Source organism: Neopelma chrysocephalum, unplaced genomic scaffold (assembly GCF_003984885.1).
Source record: "Neopelma chrysocephalum unplaced genomic scaffold, ASM398488v2 Primary Assembly neopelma1_22, whole genome shotgun sequence".
In the NCBI taxonomy this organism is placed as follows: domain Eukaryota; kingdom Metazoa; phylum Chordata; class Aves; order Passeriformes; family Pipridae; genus Neopelma; species Neopelma chrysocephalum.
This window is the reverse complement of record NW_020897689.1, coordinates 18,757,122-18,778,257: the sequence shown is the minus strand read 5'-3', so window position 1 is coordinate 18,778,257 and position 21,136 is coordinate 18,757,122. Positions and strand designations below refer to the sequence as shown.

General features: G+C 40.8%; 1 long non-coding RNA gene across 1 annotated transcript; it reads left to right on the top strand.

The window, feature by feature from the left end:
• Nucleotides 1-7,555: 7,555 nt before the first annotated feature.
• Nucleotides 7,556-16,967, top strand: LOC113963220. The gene is made up of 3 exons (XR_003532691.1): nt 7,556-7,679; nt 15,418-15,548; nt 16,599-16,967. It is a non-coding gene; the product is annotated as an uncharacterized LOC113963220 (long non-coding RNA).
• The last annotated feature ends 4,169 nt before the right edge of the window (nt 16,968-21,136 follow it).

The following is a 21,136-nucleotide window of genomic DNA, read 5'->3' as shown; positions in this document are numbered from 1 at the left end:
AACATGTTAACAGAAACATCCACAACATTGTTATGAAAAGTAATTCATTAGGGTCTGGCCGTGATTTTGGAAATTATTCAGGGTGGTTTTATAACAGTTAAAAACTGTAAGGTGCTGTGTGTGAGGCTTTGGGGTTTGGACATATTTTTCCAGAACTCTTTACATTTGTCAGTGAGAACATACAGATCTTTTGACAGTAGGACTTGGGTGGGCTGATGGTTGCTAGATGCTGTAATAGGAGGTTGGCGGGACACAGAATGATAAACTTACTTGTCAACAGCCTCACTGGCTTTCTTAGGACAAACTGAGCTTTGTACCTCTGAATCTTGTTTCTCATGTAGTCCCCGGTAATTTTTCTGGTACGGGTTAATTGATTTTGTATTTGTTTGCTGCTGTTTTTATGTCTGCCCAACATGGAACCCTTCTCAGCCACAGAAGCTCATTTTGTATCTATTATTCCCTGCTTTGTTATGTTGCTTCCCTTAGCCAGAAAGAATTCTTCTTAAATTGTTTGCATGTTAGTGGCAACAGAGATGGAAGACCAAAGAAAATAAAGAAGAGATCCACAGTGAATGTTGAAAATGGGGTCCATCCAGTGTTGGGATGGAAAATAAGGCTGCAAGCACCCTTAGGGAGATCTCCAGTGGGGTGACCACAGCTTTGCAAGCCAGAAGAAGAGTTTAGAGAGCACCTCAAGAGGAAGAAGACCTATGGCTCCATCTGAATACCGTAAAGCCCTTTCTCTGAAAAGCAAGATACTGGCATAGATGGAGGCCAGGTCAAAGACCTCTGCAGGGCCATTTTGGCCTCTGTGTCTGCCTCTTCTTCCTGAGTCCAAATGATTGTGTAGGGTTGGTGCTCACATACCATCTCATGGAGTTGGGATATTGCTCAGATAGGTGCATGGACAAGGTTGCTAAAACTGTTCTTAGGTACTGTAAGCCAGATGCCTTAATATCCCATCAATTCATAGCTCCTTTGTGGCTCTCTCTTTGGTATTGCGAGCATTTGCTGTTTCTCTGTCATGCAGCACCTTTTTAGTTCCTATTAGTCATGTATTAGTTGCAAACCGATTGTATTGCTGTCCCCTCCCCCCCCCCCCCCCCCCCCCCCTCCCCTCCCCTCCCCTCTCCTCCCTTTTTGGGCATTATTTCTTCACCCTTGCTACTGACTGTTTTGCTTGACAATTCTTTTGTTTGCAGAAAGTCAGGACATTTTGCTTGCTTTACTTTCAGAGCCAGGATATTAGCATAGAAAATGAATTACTTTTGATCTCTCCTTGTTTTTCCCTGTTACAAAGTAATTTTTCCAGACTTCTGCAAAGCTTTGAGTGCATCTGTTTTTCCTTTTAGAACAGAGGGACCTGAATTTCCATTGCCTGGCATTGCAGGTGTGTGGTCAGAGTGGTTGCCTCCCCTGTGTATTCTACTTGTAATTACTACACAGATCCAGCCAAAGTGGACTTAGAATACATCTCCTTAAGGCTACCCAAGGCAAGCTCACAGCCTCCTGGGGGTGAGATGTACCTAAGTGAATTTCATCTATTTTATTAGACTTTTGTACACTTGAATGAAGTTGAGTGTAAAAGGTCTCTGCAGAAATAAACATAGCAGATCAGGGGCAAAGTGCAGTTTTCCCTGGTGATTTAGATATGTTAAGATTAGAGCTGGTATTTTGCAAAATGCTGTTTGAAGTTGTTAATTAGGTTTGCCTGAACAGACCAAAACAGACACAGCTAATTGGTTAAGATTATAGCTATGAGATTGTGACCATTATCACTGTGAAATGTCTCAGTGTATGTTCTTGTTCAGCTCTGTTCTTCCATTCTGTTTTGGAGGAGGCAGATAAAGCATGCACTGTATCACTGAGACAGTGAGGAATACTTTTGGAAGTATCATCCCTATCTCAAATCTGCCGTTATTAATGGGAGGTTTCTTTACTGAATACCTCTGTGTTCATTCTACTTGCATTTTTGACAGGAGGAGTGCTATCAGGTGACTTATCAACATTTTTTATGAATAAAGCTTAATAGGAAGCCTTTTCACAGCATGAGAGCATCCCTAGGTCCAAAATAATTTAATCAACTCTCACAATCCATGCAGTTACTGGCAAACCTGATTCCTTTTATGAATAATTTTACTTGGATCTTGTAAGAAAAATGTTCTTGTTAACAGTATGAGCAACAAATTTCCAGACAAAAACATGGAGGAGGGAGAGTATGGGGGGGCCTGTGACTTCATTGCACTTCACATGATAAGAGGGTTTACTTCAGGAGCTGGTGATGGGACGGAGACTTGAAAGGCCAGGCTACAGGAAATGGGGATGGTGAGTCAGGAAATGGCAGCCTTCCCTCCGAGTCATCCTTGAACCACTGCCCTGGTGTGTTCAGAATGGGAATTGGATTAGTAGAGATGCTGTTCCTTCAGAAGAGGTTTCAAACTTGTGTCATGACCATTTAATGTTGTTAAACATTACGTGCTGTTACTCCTTGAGAGCATGGATTTCAGATCCAGCATCTGCTCTGATCCCTAGCGTGGGTTGCTGCTGGTGCTCTGTAGCTGTCCCTCTCTGCACTGGTGGATGCTCCATGCCTCCCTCCTGGCCTGGCTCTCCATCCTATGAGCCCTGTTATGCACCTGCCTCATTTCTTGTTGAAGCCGCTGCATGGCTGGTGACCCAGAGGTGTCTTGTGTGGCTGCCAAACAGCTGTAATTTCCCATCATAAGCAAATTATTCTCTCTAACACTTGATCATCTAACACTAGGAGCAGAAGAGCTATCTGTTAGGGGGCCGATGGTAGTATTTGATGTTTGCAGGGGTGCTCACCATGAGGGCATGTGGGGCGACTTACCTCATCAATGAATATAAGTATCTAAAGGGCGTGTTCCAAGAAGATGGAGCCAGGCTTTCCTCTGTGGTGCCAAGCAACAGGTCAAGAGGCAAGGGGCAGAAACTGATGCACAGGAAGTTCCACCTGAATATGAGGAAGAACTTTATTGTGTGAGTGACCGAGCACTGGAATAGATTGTGGAGTCTCCCTCACTGGAGATATTCAAGAACCATCTGGATGCAATCCTGTGCAATGTGCTCCAGGATGACCCTGCCTGAGCAGGGAGGTTGGACCAGATGACCCTCTGTGGTCCCTTTCAGCCTGACCGATTTTGTGGTTCTGTTGACTGGGCAGGCAGGCAGCAGCAAACCCGAGCCCGCCGGTCAGATCACAGGTCTGAAAAGGCACCTGAGCCGGAAAGCGCGCCGCGGTCCCACCTCTTAATTCTCCGCTGTTAATGGCCAGGACCAGGTTACGCTTCGTGGCGAATTTCGACCCGGCGGCGCCTGATCGAAGCGGCAGCGCCGGCAGCGGCCGCCAGATGGCGCCCTGCCCAACGCCTTGGCGGGGCCGCCGCGGTCGGCGGAGCGGCCTCCCCGCCGCCTCTGCCCCCCGGCTGTCGCGGCGCCGCCTTCCAGCTCCACTCACAGAATTGTTAGTTGCAAGGCACCTCTGGAGATCATCCAGTCCAACCCCCCTGCCAAGGCAGGATCTCCTCGAGCGGGTTACACAGGAACGCGTCCAGGTGGGTTTTGAATGTCTCCAGCGAGGGAGGCTCTGTGACCTCCCTGGGCAGCCGCTTCCAGTGCTCTGCAACCCTCAATGGAAAGAAGTTGTTCCTCATGTTGAGATGAAACTTCTTATGTTTTAGTTTATGTCCATTGCTCCTCATCCTGTCACTGGGCACCACTGAAAAGAGTCTGGTACCATCCTCTTGGCCTTTGAGATATTTATAGGCATTGATGATATTCCCTCTTAGTCTTCCCCTCTGGGCACAGAACAGGCCCAGCTCTTGCAGTCTCTCCTCATAAGAGATGCTCGAGACCCCTCATCATCTTTGTGATGATGGGGGAGTGGGTTTGGGTGAAATGGGCCTCCTGGGCCATGGGCAGGGTCAGGGGTGGCCTCTGGTGAGGCTGGGTGAGGCCACTAAATTCAAGCACTAAGGGCCCTGGCACTGGCTGGGATTCATCGGTCTTCTTCAGGGAATGCAGAGCTACCAGCACAGGGGTCATCTTGTGACAGGAAGATAGGTACCAGCGACTGAAACCGAGTGCTCTGTTCATTACAGGCATTTTCAAATGATATTTCTTAAAGACAAAGCAAAAACAAGCTGCCCTTGAATGGAATAGGAAAGTAATTTGGATGTTGAATTTCAGTAGCAATTGCCTGTGTTGCCCTTTTGAACCCTGCGTGTTTCAGTTTTCCCTCACTGATAATTCTCCTCAAAAGAACTGATGCATTGACTACATGCATGGTTTTGGGGAGAAAAACAGTTTGAAGAACACAGCCCTGTGCTGTGTCAGCCAGCTGACTGTGTGCATTCATTGGGGAAAAAGTTGAGGGCAGTTAGTCCACACTTCAAGACTGGCTCTCAAGGAGGCCAAGGCCACTGAGATTTTGGGATTATTCATGTTTCAGAGTCAGTTTGCAAGACAAAATTGTTTAGGGCCTAAAGGAATATAAACAACTGTCAAATGTAGTTGTTGGAACTTCTTTTATGAGAGGCTCGTATTACTTAAAAATTGCTTACGATTGCTAATTTAGCATCTGTGTGGAATGCTGTATTGTCTGGACTCCTGTATTTGCAATCAGAGCAGATAGCAGAAGCATAAGCACTTCCTGCACAGCTTCTTGGCTGTGACCTGGACTGACCTCATGAACGGCAAGTCGGGGTGAGCAGTATCAGACTTGGATGCTTTCTTCCATTATCTCTGGTGTGTTAACCTAGCAAAACTGCTCTGCTGAGCTTTCCAGTTACACTGTAAACATCTGTCTGCCAACTGACTGAAACCACTGCATCGTTTTGTGTAGGCTACCGAACAGCTGTCAGATGGGAATAACTTGGATTATCCCATGTCTTAACCAATGTTCTAGATGTAAGAGGTTCTGAACACTTTTATCTTTCCTTGACTTTCCTGTTTTTTTGACTGAATCCTTCTCAGCTATATGTTTTCATTCTCTTAGTAGGCCTTTAAATAACCTGCAAGAGCGTGCTGGATGTTATCCTCCTGCAGAGCTCAAGTAGATTAGGCAGGAGCATTGAGTTCATTGGATCACCATGGATCCATTCAGTTCTTCTATGCATCTCCTATCCAATAGTGTCCCATCTCTAAGAGACTTAGTGATATTAGTTTTGACGGGATGCATTATGCTGTCCAAGGTTATGTCTGAGAACCATAAAACTACAAAAAGAGGATCTCCAGGGACAACACTACAAGCAACTAATGGCAGATGAGCTGAGACCTCTGATAATTATTTTCTGCCAGCATGGACATGTGTGTTGCTTTCAGGGTGACAATAGGTTATGAGTGAGAATACCTGTGCAAAAAATATACCATAGACTTGGAAATGTTTGGTTTGGAAAAAGGGTGCTTTTCACATGTGTTAGAACTCACCAGACTTTCTGAAGTCAAATGGCAATTTCAAAACACTTGATCCTGCAGATTAGGCTGTCCATATATATGAAGGAGCCTTGGAACATTCATTCTGAAGTTAGAGAAACAGACTCATTGAAGAGATGCTCATACAGATGGTTAGGCTTCAGGACTTGAGATTTGGGATTTATTTGGCTGAATACCACAGAAGTCATCTTTAAGTTCTCTGTGACTCATCCAGGCTGTCTGATCTTCTCAGACTGAAGAGAGGAAGCAATGAGCAGGTTCAATGATGACAGAGCTTCCTGTCTTCCCTTGAACAGAAGGCATTTGGAAAGACCTTTTTCATTATATTCTGCTGATCCAAGTTGAGTTCAGTGACTGGGCAAAAACAGGAGAGAAAATGCTGGTTGTGGGATGCCATTCTTGCCAAACCTTTTCAGCCTCCAAGGAAGGCTTGTTTTGGCAGAATGTTAAACAATGCTCTCTGGATTGCTTTTTATTTGGAGAGGCTGATGGGAAAGATGCTCCTCCCCAGGCACTGAACCATAAATATTTGACTTTTTTATACAACCAAATTCCTCTGAGTAGACATGGAATAAGTGACAAAAAATGAGCTTTTACCAAACCTGTGGAATTCATTTCAACATTGCCAGGTGTTTGGCTGTAAGACTGTGAGGTCCCATATTTAACAGCTCATATACTTTGCCAATAATATGTGAAGTGTTTCATTATCTTATACACTGTAGTTGGCACACATCAGTTTGCAAAGAGTAATGGTTTATGATGTTTGTGGATTCCATGTGCAGTTGTAGGCATAAAATGATGTGTGGTGTATGATAAGACAAATACATAAGAATGAAAGAGCTCATATAGCAAATACAAAATACTTTCAAGTCTATGATATGTAAAACCATAAATTGTTAAGTAACATCAGTATTTTGATTTTTGTCTCCTTTTATAATTGACAGGAGTAAAGAACAGTGAAGAGGCTTGCCTTCAGCTCACCCAAGCTGTTCAAGGAGCACTTGGGGCAGATCAAGAGCTAAGTTATTTTGAGTCTGCAAAATAACCAGGGAGGAGTTCAAGGAGTACTTGGGAAAGATGAAGAGCTAAGTTATTTTGAGGCTGCAAAATAGCCAGGGCTTTTGAGAGTGTTCATCCTAAAGGCTAAATTTTTCACAAATTAAAGCTTAGTTTAGGTGGACAAGCTTACTGGACCAACTGCTTATTCACACCAATTCCCAATATCCAGTGAAGTATTTAAATCAGTATTGAAATAATTACTGCAAGATTCTGGTTATGAGCATTTTTATGGATCTTTTTTCCCCTCTGGTGTTTTCACTCCTTTCTGAGTTTTAATCTTTCCAGAAAAAGAATAAGTATCAAAAAGCTTGAAACTTTAATCTACTTCTAAGTAAATCTTTGATTGAGCAAATCTTTAATGTGTTGCTTTGCAGCATAGCAGTGTATTTAAGTGTGCACTCCTTTATGTATAACAAATGTTTTGCTGAGGTAGGGTCTAAGGATGAAAAGCAACTGCCTATTTACACCAGCAACTCCCCAAGCATGGGAATCTGGTGTGTTGCAAGAGTGGTGATGTTTGCTGTGGCAGTACTTGGAGCAGCCTGTGTGGTCTGCCCTGCTGGCCTTAGCAGCCCGTCTGGAGAACTGGCAGGGGCGAGCTGCCCAAGAGACCTTGGTCCCTGGGTGAGCTCTCAAACAGCCCACCAAGTCACAGGGCTGCTTCCCAGCTGCAGCAAGCAGGGCAGCTCAGGGAGATCTGCCATGTCTCACCAGTTGTAATCCAGAAAAAAACAAGCTCTGGGTATCTAGAAGAGTGAGGAGGAGAAAGTTTGACTACGAAAAGCAGAACAGGAAGCTTCTTGCTTTCATGTCTTCTGCAAGGACTTTGGCAGACTGGCGTGTTTTGTGGTGGTTCTGATGGTGCTTAGGACCTCTGTCAGATGCATTTTTTTTAGAGAGCCAGTGAACCTTTGCATGTGAACAGGAAAGCATGTCATTTGTCTGATGCTGAATTTCAATATTTTTAGTATTTTTGCCCTTGAGGTGGTTTAGGAATATGGAAGATGATTTTAATGAAATTTTTATTGTTATTTCTAGTGCATTTTCTGTGGTGTAAACACTGACTGAATGAAAAACTGAAAGGTGGTCCCATACCTTGGGGGACTGGAACCTGGTATTAGCCATCTGACCAAGAAATGATTAGAACAGTCACTGGGGAGGACAAGGTAAGAGTAACATTATTTATATGTATTTAAAAAATAGTATCTAATAGGTTTAGCCCTGAGGGCTGTACAATCATCAGCTGTATGAAGTTTAACAAAAACAAGTGCTGAATTTTTTATTTGGGTTGAGGCAACCCTGACTGTACATACAGTCTGGGGAATGAGATTCTAGAAAGCAGAGCCGTGGAAAGGGACCTGGGGGCCCTGGCCAACAGCAAGTTGAATATGAGTCCTGGCAGCCAGGAGGGCCAACGGTGTCCTGGGGGGCGTCAGGCAAAGCATCGTCAGCCATCGAGGGAGGTGATTGTCCCGCTTTGCTCTGCACTGGTGCAGCCTCACCTTGAATATTGTGTGCAGTTTTGTGCACCAAAATATAAGAAAAGATATAAAACTATTGGAGACTGTCCAAAGGAGGGCAGCGAGGATGGTGAAGGGTCTAGAGGGGAAGCCACATGAGAAGTAGCTGAAATCACTTGGTCTGTTCAGCCTGGAGAAGAGGAGACTGAGGGGAGACCTCATAGCACTCTACAGCTTCCTCACAAGGGGAAGCGGAGGGGCAGGCACTGATCTCTTCTCTGTGGTGACCAGTGACAGGACCTAAGGGAATGGCATGCAACTGTGTCAGGAGGTTTAGGTTGGATATTAGGAAAAGGTTTTTCTCTCAGAGGGTGGTTGGGCCCTGGAACAGGCTCCCCAGGGAAGTGGTCATGGCACCAAACCTGCCAGAGTTCAAGAAGTGTTTGGACAACGCTCTCAGGCACATGGTGTGATTCTTGGGGTTGTCGCATGCAAGCACAGGGATTGGACTTCCATGATCTCAGGATATTCTATCATTCTATGATTATACCTGCTTTGATGCAGATGATCACTAAAACAGTGTATTTGAAGTTGTCTGAACTCGGTGGTTTCTTATTATCAGAGAAACAGGCAGTTCTAAGAGATGCATGTTTCTCTTTGTGTTTAAAAGAAGCAAAACCCGAGAAACTTTCCAAAAGCCTGAATCTTTTGAGGAAAATGATGAAAATAAAGCTTTCCACTGAATCTGTCTTACTATGCTGACACTTCTGTGGCTCGTCTCACTTCTAGTGACTGTATGGATATTGTTCATTCGTATTCCTGACAGGGCAGTTGTGAAGCCCTTTTTCTGGCACTGATGATGTAACAGAAGACCAGAGGATTCCTGTATCAACTTTCTGCCTTTGCTGCTTAACCTCCCTTTTGAGGAAACTTCCTTATTTGGAGAAAGTAGTGTACACAGATCCAGATTCAGCAATGTTTTCTGGCTGATAGCAATTTGATATGGCATTATGCAGTTTTTGTTCTCCCAGCTTCCACACACAGGGGAGTTCACTATTTTCTGTTTTATCTTAGTTGTCTGTACTCTTCCTACAGTGGATGGACAAAACATTTCCACAGACATAAAAAATGATCCTCAGTTTGACTATAGAAATCTGTGTTTAAAACAGGCATTGATTTAGAGAGGACTTAAGTGTGCCTTAACTATTAGTCTGTCATCTATTTTTGGGCAGAAAATAATTTAGTAATGTCTAGCTTTTAGTCGTAGTATATCATAATTAGGATGTTTATGTAGGATGAGGATAGCAGAAAAATTCTGAGAAGGCTTGCTGGTGCATTTCTGAGTGGTCTAACCGCAAATGTGGATCAGTTACTGATACTGTCTGAATCAGGTGACAAAATCAAACCATATCTGTTTGGGCCATATGAAATGTCCTCTAAATAGCCTTTGAAAACATGAGCATGAGGTAAATTATGGTTATTATTAGTGAGCTGATGTTTAATTTTGAACTACAGCTTAAATGATATAAATGTCAGATTATTAGTTTCTAACAGTAATCACTTAAATGAAATTTCATTAAAATACTTGTGAATAAGTAATAAAATTAAATCACTGACATTTTAACAAATCTTTTTCAAGGACCTGAAGACCTGGTGAAATACGCAGTGTTCATGAATTGAAATAGAAAAACTAGAATCCCATCTGCCTAAAACGTAAACCTGTTCAATGCAGAGAAGGAAGTTACAGTTTAGGATACCAGGAATTTGAGATATAATTTCAGTATTCATTAATCTTTTTTTCGAAGACATTGGTGCATGTAGAAGCAATAAGGCACATCCCTATTTCAGTGCACATAATTTTAGGTCTAGGAGTGCAGAGTGTGAAAATAAATTTTTCTTATGTTATGTTTTAATCAAGATAAAATGACAGTTTTAGAGTCACAGAGTGCATATAACAAGATAAACAGTGCTGCTTCAGCACAACTTGCATGTATTGTTAGAAAGAAGCATGCACTTAGAAGCAAATGACGGCCCTGAAGTTATGGTGATATTGTAAGGCATTGGTATAAAGTGGTTATCTTTTATATCATTCTTACAACCTTGGCACACATGGTTTATGTTCAAGAATTTAATTTCCTTAGTTTTATATTTTTGCTGTCCTTAAAATCCGCCATACATCCAAGAATGAATATAGTCAATTAAAGAATTTCATAAAACTTAATTTCTTGAGGGCAGAAATAACTAGAAAACAGAACATTTGTATCAATATTTTATTTGCAATACTGTCCTCTCAATATATACTCACAGCTCTCCATTATTGTTGGTGGGAATTATATATGGAGGAGTCAAGCAGAATTAAGCTTTCATGAGTAGCTAGTTAACAGATAAATGTTGTATCTCTATGCTCTGTAAATTAGATGTTGTTCTTAAAGAGGGTTTTCACAAGCCCCGGTTATGTTTTTTTTTCTTAGCTAAATTTAGTGATCTTATATGTTATTTTTTTAATAGAGTTTGTAGTTTTTGCAAACACTAGTATGCCTTATGGAGACTGATGATTTTTGTTTAAACTGATTCTACACATTGCCTTGAAATATTTTTATATTTCAATGTAACTTGGAAGTGTAGCTAATAATGCTCTGGACTGTTACTATTGCAATGATGTTAATTCTTCCCAGTCTCTGTTATGCTGGTCTGGCTTGCACAAAGAGTTTAAAAAGGCCAGGAACCTAAGACCACCAGCATTGCAGGGAAATAACATCTGAAGAGCTCCCAGTCCTACAGTCCGCCCTCCTGCTGCTGAAGAGCAATAGCAGACTTGATTTGGATTTATTTGTGAATGGCTATTTTCTAAAAAATAACAAATCAAAGAAATAAATCAGTGCAGATCTTATATTACATTTTTTATGCTTTGTTTTGTTGGTGGCTGTAGCATGACTGATAGAAAAGGAAACACACTTTTGCTACTGGGAACATGCTTAAGCTTACTTTGTTTGTTGTAGTACCTTTCTGTCACTTTGCTTATTCTTTGAAACACTTCCTGCCACTTTTATTTTACTTTTTTCCCCCCAAATCTACAGATTATATAGTCATCAGTTTCTTCTTAGTTTAATCTTTTTTCTTTTTTTTTTTTTTGCACCTTGAGTCTATCTTGCAGTTCCTATTTAGTCCTTACTTTGGAGAAAACCCTTAGTGACTTCAACAGGTGGTCTCCTGGAATCAGCTCTTGGTTTTGCCATATTGAGTGCATGATGTCTGTTGGACAGTTACAGTCTGAAACTGTATGCCAAAATCACCAGCCAGGTCCTCCAGAACTGCTCTTTGAATTTGCTGTGTTACTGAAGTCTCATTGGACTACTCACATGGTGATAAGAACAGTAAAGGGAGACTGCAAAGTCAGAGCCCAAAGAAGGAGGCATAGGAGGGTATTTGGGACAGAGTCAAAAAGTCTACTGTATTTTGTTTTCTTTTGTGTTGCTTCAGCAGATGAAAGGTGCCTTCTTTATTCAAATGATAGAATGTGGAGATATTCTGTTCACAGGTACACATAATTCATGTGCTGTAGGACTGGGGGAAATGAGATCCTGCGTTTGGTTTTATATCCAGAATCTGCTCTATGAAGTCGCCGGGTTCCTTACTAGTTTCCTTGATTCCAGAAGCACGTCTGTTTTGCAGGTGTTTTGCTAAAACTACATTCCATTGCAAAGAACAGATCTTATCCTGTTTGTATTTTTTAAATGCTACCTTTACTTGTGGAATCACATAAGCAATTATTAATAGCCAAACAGTAAAACAAGATGTTTTTGATTTGGATTTAAGTCGTTGAGTAGTCTTTTGCTGATCCATGCAAAATGCTTCAATTGTGTGATCGTTTTTAATCATCACTAATGAAGTTGACACACCCATGATGTTGTTTTTGGCTTTGATACCTAAAGGACTTAGTGAAGTGGCTGGAGGGTTTGGTTGTGTTCCACATCTCACAGCGTCATGGGACACTGGGACAGTAGTTGCTCCAGGGAAGCAAGAGAAAATCAACATTGGCATCATCAGTATTCATCTTCACTCCCACTCTGATTCTGCTCTGGTTTCTTTTAGCTTCTCACTTGTCGTCAATGCAGCAGCAGGAGAGCATCGTGACTTGGATTGTGCAGGAAAAAAAAAAGGAAGACTAAAAATGGCTTGATCTCAATTTTCAAAGTATGCATCTCAGCAAAAGTAGGTGATACTTCAGGGATCTTTGGGAAAGAGGTTTTACAAAATCTAGGTACTGGACATTTAAAGCTAATCAGGTTTAACCTGGGAATAAACTGAAAAATAAGTTATACAAGGGTAAGTAATTATTGGAAAATTGCTAAGGTATATAGTAGACTATCCATAAGGAAGTCTTTAAAACAATATATCTAAAAGATATGAGCTGTAAATCAACCAGACATTACAGTCTGTGTGATCAGGAGACTGATCCAAATGGAGATGGTGATTTCTGTTGAATTTCTAGGTCCTACCACAGGAAACCAGTAAGGAAGAAAGAAAGTTGCTTCTTTTTAAGTGACCAATACCTCCTGACATTTCTGTCAAAATAGGCCAAAAATGGGTTGTATCTTCACAAGAGTGATAAATGTTTAAACTGTATGGTATTTTTGCCATATTTCATTCTTAACTGAAGAGATAGGCTCTCTTCAGGAAAAACAGCCATATTAATGACTTATAATTGTTAAAGAGTGCTAGTTAGTGTTGAGAGACTTTTCTTAGGTTGTAGGGTAGAAGAGGGAAGCTCCTTCTCTCTCTTTTCTTCAAATAGTCCAAGTCCTGACCTCAGGCCTTGCTGTGCAGAAATCAAAGACTTCTCTTGCACTGTCTCTTCAGGAAGCAGGAATAATGGATCTCCTGAATGATGGCAGTGATTTTAGTGTGGGTTTTTGCTTGTGAATTTGCCTTCTCTTCCGTATGGGAAGAACCTGGCATCATCCTAGCTGGTACTACTGTGAGGGCTGCAGGACTAGACCTGACGTCTCTTACTTCTATGGAGTGTAGTCAGAGCTGGCACACTGACCTTCACCAGCTACAATGAAGTGCCCTAAATTTATTCAGCCCTCTAGAAGCACCCTGTTGGTGTTGGGCACACTTAGAAGCTCAGGAATTATATTCATAAATGTGTATCAATAGAAGGAACAAAAGTAGCTGTAATACTAGAATAGAAAACAAACAGGAGTAACAGGATAGCTTTGCTGGTGGGTAAGTGGCTTGATACATTGAAATTCATTTTCAAACAAACTAAATAAATTAACTGTACCACAATGTGCCTGTGGTTTGAATTCCAGTTAGAAGGAATATTATAGTGGTGTAGTTACAATATTGATCACTTGGTTGGATAACTAAAAATGTATGTGAATGATAAGAGAGAGTAAAAAATCACAGTGGTAATGAAAAATTTAACTGTAAACATCATATGGGTGTGTAAGACAGAACTTTTTTTTTGTTAAACCACAAATGAAATTTTACAGTAAATGGCCACAGAACAAATAGAAGGATAAACAGCTTACAATTTATGCCTGAGTTCCTGTGCCAGACATGACTCAGAAGGTAACTGTCAAAGAGTTAGTGCAGTGGCAATTGCCATGTACTGAAGCTTAGCATTCTTGTGAAAGAGCCACAGAGGTGTTAGACAAAACTGAGGAAGCCTCTCAGAAGGAAAATTAAAACAGCCAAGATGTTAAATTTCTTAACATGCCATGAAATATAAGGGGTGGATTTAGGGTCTTTTTGATAGATAGTGTACTTTTTCTCTCCAAAAATTAGCTTCTAAAAAGACTAAAAAAGAATAAAAGAAATAAAAATACATAATTGAATATGTGGAAGTAATTGCAAATAAGGAGCATACAAAGAAGAATTAACTTTCTCAAGATACATGTCAAAACACAGTAAGGTACACCAAAAAGATTTTGAAGAAAATTGTGAAGGAAAAGTAAATAAATTCACTTTTCTATCATTAGAAGTTGAAACATGACTGGTATATCTTTAGAATATCAAAGAAATATGATAGCAGTGTACTGATAGTATGGAGGAGCTTACAGCTGCTGCAACATTTTTTTTTTCCAGGAGGTGAGGGAAGGAAATACATTCAAATTGAGACAGAATAGTTTTAGGCTAAGTATAGCGTAATTTTTATGAAATTCTGAGGACAAGTGCTGCTTACTGAGTAGTTTAAATGACACAAATATTAAATTGCCAAATTGTTAACTGGAATATGTGTCCTAGGTGTTTGAAGGTGGAAAGTAGCTGTTTTGTTGCCAGTCTAGAGTGTCTGACTTTGTGAAGCTAAGTAATAAAGATATGTGAGGAGGCACAGGGATATGTATCATGAAATCTTGCAACTGTGGTTTTGTAGCCCTGCCTCGCTATTCTACCAATTTTTCTGAAGGAGTCAATATAGGGCGGTTGGATGTTGTGTGGTGCTCCGAGAAACATAATCCAGTGTCATCACCATTCCTCTTATAAAATTATGGTGATGTTCAAGTAAGTGGGAAAGTTCCCTTCTGAGAAAGATGTGAGAAGTGAAAATTTACTTTGCAGAGTAAAGGAATTTGTCCACTAAGGTCTTACTAGGTTAGTCTGCATATGTGGGCCTATCAGTGTATTTATGAGAGGATGAAGGACAAGGTATAGGCATAATAAAGAAGGATGGGCCTTTACAGGGCAGTAGAAAAAAGGTCATAACACTTAAAGACTGAATGATAAAGTGGCATATTAAATTCTGTGTTAATAAATGCAAAATAATCCATCTGGGGAGGAAAACCAGCCACAACTGTATATTATTCAATGCTAAGACTCCACATTAGCTGTTGCTGTTCAGGGAATGCACCTTGAAATAGTTGCAGGCAGGTCTATGCAAACTTAGCTCACAGCTAGTCAAAAACATGAGTAAATTATAGGAATGGATAGAAAGGGGACAGACAACTAAGCAGAAAACATCCCTGACTTTGTTTAAATACAGGATAGACTTCTTATTCTTTATAATAGGCCAAGTAAATAGATGAAATAAGTATTGCTACATACTTAAGTATTGACTGATTTCATAGGAAGCCAATCCCATTTAAAAACAGAAGGCTCAAAGAGTGATAAAAATATCAAAATGTCTAAATGAAACTTTTCCCCTCAAAAATTAAGTTTTTCAAAATCACATTGCAAGTTGCTTCTCCAAGCCCTTGTAGCTAAGGGATTCACAGACTCCTACTTAAAAAGAATCATGATTGATATGTCATATCATAACTACTAAGAAACTTCAGGCTGCTGCAAAAATAGTCTAGTAAGCAGCCCACAATCCTTATGGAGCCATTTCAGTATCTCTTAGCATGTAAAGTTGTCCATGACCCACCAAACAGGCAAACATCCCTAGGTTTTATTACATGTAATGGTATGGAGTGATGCTTAATAATGTTTTACGTTACAGGTTACAAGCTAACTCTAAAAATGAAGTTGCGGCAATTGACACCTCATGTGCAAATTGTTAAAGACAGAGAATTTCAATGTTAATTTTTATTAGGGATGAAAGATAAAGAAGACACAAGGTGAAAAACAGAGGTAATGTTTTCTTGTAAGGGGAACATTCGTGCAAATGTCATGCATACTAGCCAGAATTTTATTAATGGTTATCTTAGCTTTCTTTTCTCACTCCTATGCTTTTGGGTATTTGAAGAGGGAGGGTCATGTCTCCCCCTCCTTCCTTGTGCAATAAATAGTTAACAACATGGGCATTTTCAGTGTCCTGGGGCAGTCCTTTGAGCTAACAATTAACATAGGAGAGACACTCTCTCAGTTATTGTTTCAGCATTCTGGTTGATGTTTGGCAATTTCAGAGTCAGAAGGATTTGAGCTAGCCAAAAGGACTAGATTATTATTACTACATTCTTAATGTCAGCATAGATTGTATAGGCTCTGGCAGAAGTGATGAAGACAACAGGCCTACCCTGTGCTTCAGATCTGACTGTTACACAAATTTAATCCTTAACAGTATCCATCAGTTAAACTAAATAAATATATACAATATATCTATGTATGCATATAGATATAATGAAACATCTCTTGTTTGTTAACCTTGAACTACACATAATGATGTCTGTTGCTTTAGCAGAAGTTGCAGTAACTTTATTTACTTAGCATTACTTTTTTGGATGGCCATCTTGACTGTTGTGACATCAAACTGAGGGAGAAAGTTTCCAAACTGAGACAACCTCTGCCAAAACTGAAAGAATTCTGTTATTGTTGAACTCTACATGTAACTCTTGAACAGCAGTGCTGTGTTTTGGGAAATACTGATCAACCGGGACCCAGAAACAGGCAACAAAAAGACTTTGCTGGCTCCAAATGGCAAATTCCCTTCTCTGAAAGGGCAAAATGAAAGGAGGTAAGATTCCTCCTTCCTTATGCACTTCTAAGTATGCAGTTTCCTATTTAGAAGGATTTATCAGCTAGGTAAGACATATTTCTTGCAAATGTTCAAACTAGAACTAACAAAAAAGAGAGGAATAAGATCAGTGTTGCTAGTAAGAATGAGAGTGATGCTAGAGCATACCATCCAACTTTAATTATAGTTTGCAATTTACTGTAAATAACCTTATGATATTTTCCTAGTTTGGGGGAAATTCTTCAAACTTTTGCTCAACTAACTTCCATGGGAATTCATGTGAATTACTACTTTGAGAATCGAGATATGGAAATAATTATTCTCTCTCAACAAGCTGGATAGCTTGTCAGCTATCAGTACTACCACAGATTTCTGCACGTACTGAGCTAGGCCAACCCCTGAGAAATGAAGCTACATCAAGCTGATTTGCTTGTCTTCCATCCTAAGGACTGTACACTTCTAAAAAGCACAGCATTCATGTCTAGACCTGGCAAGGACTGACAAAATCACTCACCTTTATTCTTTTTTCCCCCCTCTTCTTGTTCTGATCAATATCCTAGGTGTGTTGTTCATTCGTTTTTTTTTGTGTCTGCTGTTGTCACTTCTTTGAATAAAAATCTACAAAGAAAATACCCTACTTGATAATTTTTTCCAATAAATGCTCATTTGCTTCTGTTGGTCACTTCTGTTTATTTAAGGAATTACCAGGGTGTTGTAAAGGATAATTGTGAGTCTGGGGAAATATAATGTGTAATGATGAAGTTGTCCACTCTGACATCCGAACAATTTAGACTTTGCTGCTGGCACTGTGCTAATTGGTAGGGCCATGCTTTGCAGGCAAATAGAAGAGGTCAGGTGCTGAGCACAGCAGTTCTGGTATCGGCGGGGTTTGCAGGTCATCTGTGCTCAGTCTTACCTTCAAGGGCATAAAAATTCACATGTAGATAGTCAAGAAACAGACAAGTATAATAAAAAAGAAAGCCAGAATGTAATTAAATAATAAAACATGACAAACAGTGCATTTCTAGGGAATTACAGCATGCCTTGGGTGGAGCTATAAGGCATGAGGCCAAAGGTTGGATGTCTTTAATCATCCAGGAGGCACAGAAAGCCCCTGATGCTGACAGTGCTAGAGAAAGGAAGAGTGGGATGGTGTGGGCAGTCTTTCTGCATACAGTTTAGAAACCAAGTTTGATTTTATCCTGTTTGGGCATGGAGTTGTCTGTATCTCCTGCTTGCTTTTTGCTGTGTATGGCCTCAGTTGGTTAACCTACTAAGACTGCAGAATGATGCTGACACATCAAACCAGCTAGTTCAGCACCCAAGTACATCTAATGAGTGGAGCAGGAAGTCTTGTCCTGGATCAAGTCAGTTTTTTCCAGCCCCTGTGCCTGGACCAGGATTTCCATGAGTAGTGCTCAAGAGCAATGAGAGCAGCTGCTAACTCTGGTATGGGGAACAGGGAACTGGGAGAATGAGAGATCCCTGGACTGCCGAGGGGTCTGTGCTGAGGCTAAGGCTGGGGAGACTTGAGGTGATGTGTCTGGGGTAACAGACATTTGTGTCCATGGGGTTGGCCAGATAGGCCCAGAGGGTGAGTTGGAAGCCAGAGTTGCATTTTTCAGTGAGGAGGGACAAATGATGAGCAAGACCATCAGTGCTTTTCAGTGTGGATGATTAAAACATAATTCTGATACCACCACGGGTCCTGATGGCTACTGCAACATCTGTACAGGGGCTGTGAGATTTCAAGGATCTGTGGGTGGAATAGCTAGTTTCTTCCTCTTCATGGTCATCTTCTCCATGGTCTCCATGGTCAGCTTCTAAGGATCTGAAGCTTTATCCAAGAGGTAGGTATGGGGCAATGCTTACAGGTGCAGAGTTTTTCATACCCTGTGTTCTTCCCATTATTTTCTGTCATTTGCCTGGAGAGAGAGCAGACTTGAGCAGACATAAGGCTTCTGCTGAGAACTGCAGCTGGCAACAGGATGTTGTCTCTCAGTGAGAGAAAGAAGCCAAACCCAGTGCTCTTGCTGCAGTGACAGCTCCCAGGAGGGTGGAGAGTAACAGGCTCTTGGAGAAGAGGTCTTGTGAGGTGGGAGCCTTTGTGTCATGCTGGTAATAAAGTCTTTAGAGACAGAACATGCTGATTCACAGAAATTGAGACTGTTTGTGGGAAAGGGTTGGCTTTCACAAATATCTTGACTTGAAAACTATGGTGGAAATAAAATTTTGGAACTGTCAGAATGTTTTGGTAGTTTCTAACTGAATGGCTTTCTCATTCAAAATTACTTTTTGTTTTGAAAATTAAACTTAATAGCATATTTAAGAAGTTGCATTGAAAAGATATGTTTTGAAATTGTCAAAGCAAAATGCTGACCTTGAACTCCAGGGCTTTTTTCTTTGCCTCAGGTCTTCAGCTTTGAAAATTGCAATAATTTAAAACTTTCCTCCCACTTTGAAGTGGGATCTTGATATCTAGAAAACTGTTTACAGGGAATTGTTTCTCCCTCTGCTTAACATAATGAACTGTGCCACTTTAACATGGAGTAGCCCCATTTAAAACCAAAAATTTCTAATAAATTCACTTAAAAAAAGAAATATAACAATTCTATTGCTACAAAGCCACCTTTTACTGTCACAATTAGTCTCCCACAAGTACAAGCAGGTTTTCTGATTTTAGGCTTAAAATGTTTACTGGTGATTGTAATGCACTCAAAAGAAACCAAATACAGATGGTTAAGTTTGAACAATGTTTTTCTCACAGTATTTAAGGTTCAAGAAAGTCATAAAACAAAGAAGTCCCAATTCAGTACTGTGCAGCATGTCCTGCTGATGTGTTTATTTCTGTTGCCTGGATTTTAATCACTGGGATGTGCTCACTTCAAATGTGATGCTAAACATTGCCTGTTATTATAATGCATTTCCCAGGAAAGTGCATTCTGACTAGCATGCAAAGCGCAGGAGAAAAGCATAGGGGGATTATAATTTCTTTTTTTAAAACATGGCCTTAAGAAAAACAATGGTTCATTCTTTCAAGCCCTGTATCCTGAGTCCTATTTATACTGTTACCAGTTTGGCAAAGGGAAAGGGGCTTCCAAGTGAGTGTGAATTACAGTTGTACCTACAGGCTTGCAGTGCCAGGGGGCCATGCTCAAAGTGTGAATTCAGCTCCTCACAACTCACTGTCATACTTTCTGCCCACATTGTGCCAGGAAGCTTCATGGCGTGGCTCACAGCCTTATCGATGTGCTTAGTCAACCTTGCACCGCCCAACTCCCAGTGCCCATCTGCTCTGTGTGGACATTAAAGACACCACTATGCTTTTTTCCTAAGTGTAGTGGTTTGTTGCAGAGTTCTTGGCTATAATTATGTACCACAGTAACCATTGTGCAGCAAGACATGAGTCAGTCATTGACTTTCAGTCCAGCAGTGGTTGTGTTTTGGTGGTGATGGAGATTTCTGGGGCAGTGGGTGAGTTATACGGAGAAGCCCCGATACTGACGTCATTAGGGTGGCTGGGCTCACTGGTTTAGCTTGTGTGATAGAAATGCTTCTCATCACAGTGATGCCCAGGTGACATAAGGTGTATAGAGATATGATTGCTGGTTTTTTTGTTTTGTTTGTTTTGGGTTATTTATTTATTTTTATTTATTTATTTGTAACATTCTTGGCACTTTTATAGTACTATACATTGGTTAAATATATTATATTAAAGCGATAGTGGATGGTGAAGGTAGGTGAAAAGTAAAACAGAATAGCTGTGGGGAAAAGGTAGCAGCTTTTCAGTTTGCCTGTATTACTAAAACTAAGACAAAATAATTTTTTTCACTAGGACTGTCTAGAACCTCAGCATCAGGTCTGGCTCAGTCAAGCATGAAAACTGTTCATCCTCTCCCCACTTTTAGTGCCTTTCAACTATTTTTTACCTGGGAAACCTTATGACAGCAGTATCTTGCAACATAAAACATTATTGCCCTACACTGTGTGCTTGGGATTTTATCATTATAGCAGAGCACCAAAAGTTGGCAGATTTGCTGCTGAGCTGGTTGGGTGCCTCTGTGTCATTAGTCCATGTTACATGTGCTACTGAAGCCCAGCACTCACTGCTTAGCGTGGAGGTACAGAGACAGAAAAGAAGCACTGCTGGCAGCCATCATCAGCTAATTTTTTTTGTCTGTGATTTCAGTATGTTTAAGACACAACAGAGCTTTTTTCTCATTAGTGAGGGTCAGCATGCAGAAAACAGATCTCATGAAGTCCTGGTGTACTGTGCCACCCTGTTCCACCTTCATTTCAATATCACCCGCTCCCACCTTGTCTGAAAAGTTATACACTCTGCTGGATGCCTTGGGAAGACGGATTGTTTTCATTTGCAGAGAGGTTTGCAGCAGAGCACTTTTAAAATGACATTGTAAGAAATTGCTACAGTGCAAGACCTGATCTGACTTTTATTTATATAAAAAGAGATCAGGGTTAGGATTTCTAGTTGGAAGAAAACCATGATTTTACTAGGACAGGGAGACTCATTCTTCTCTCTTGGCATACCATGCTCTCTGCAATCTATCTGAGAGGCAATAAAGGAGGTAATAAAGTGGCAATCAAAAACAACGCTTCAGTAGTCCTGAGCCACAGTTTGTGGGATCTCATTTGGAACTTATTTACCTAACCCCCTCCCACGCATCTGTCTTAGACACCTACAGGAGTCATCTCTTTGGAGGGCTGGAGGCTGTCAGAAGATTAAATTTATTTCTTAGATCAGTCT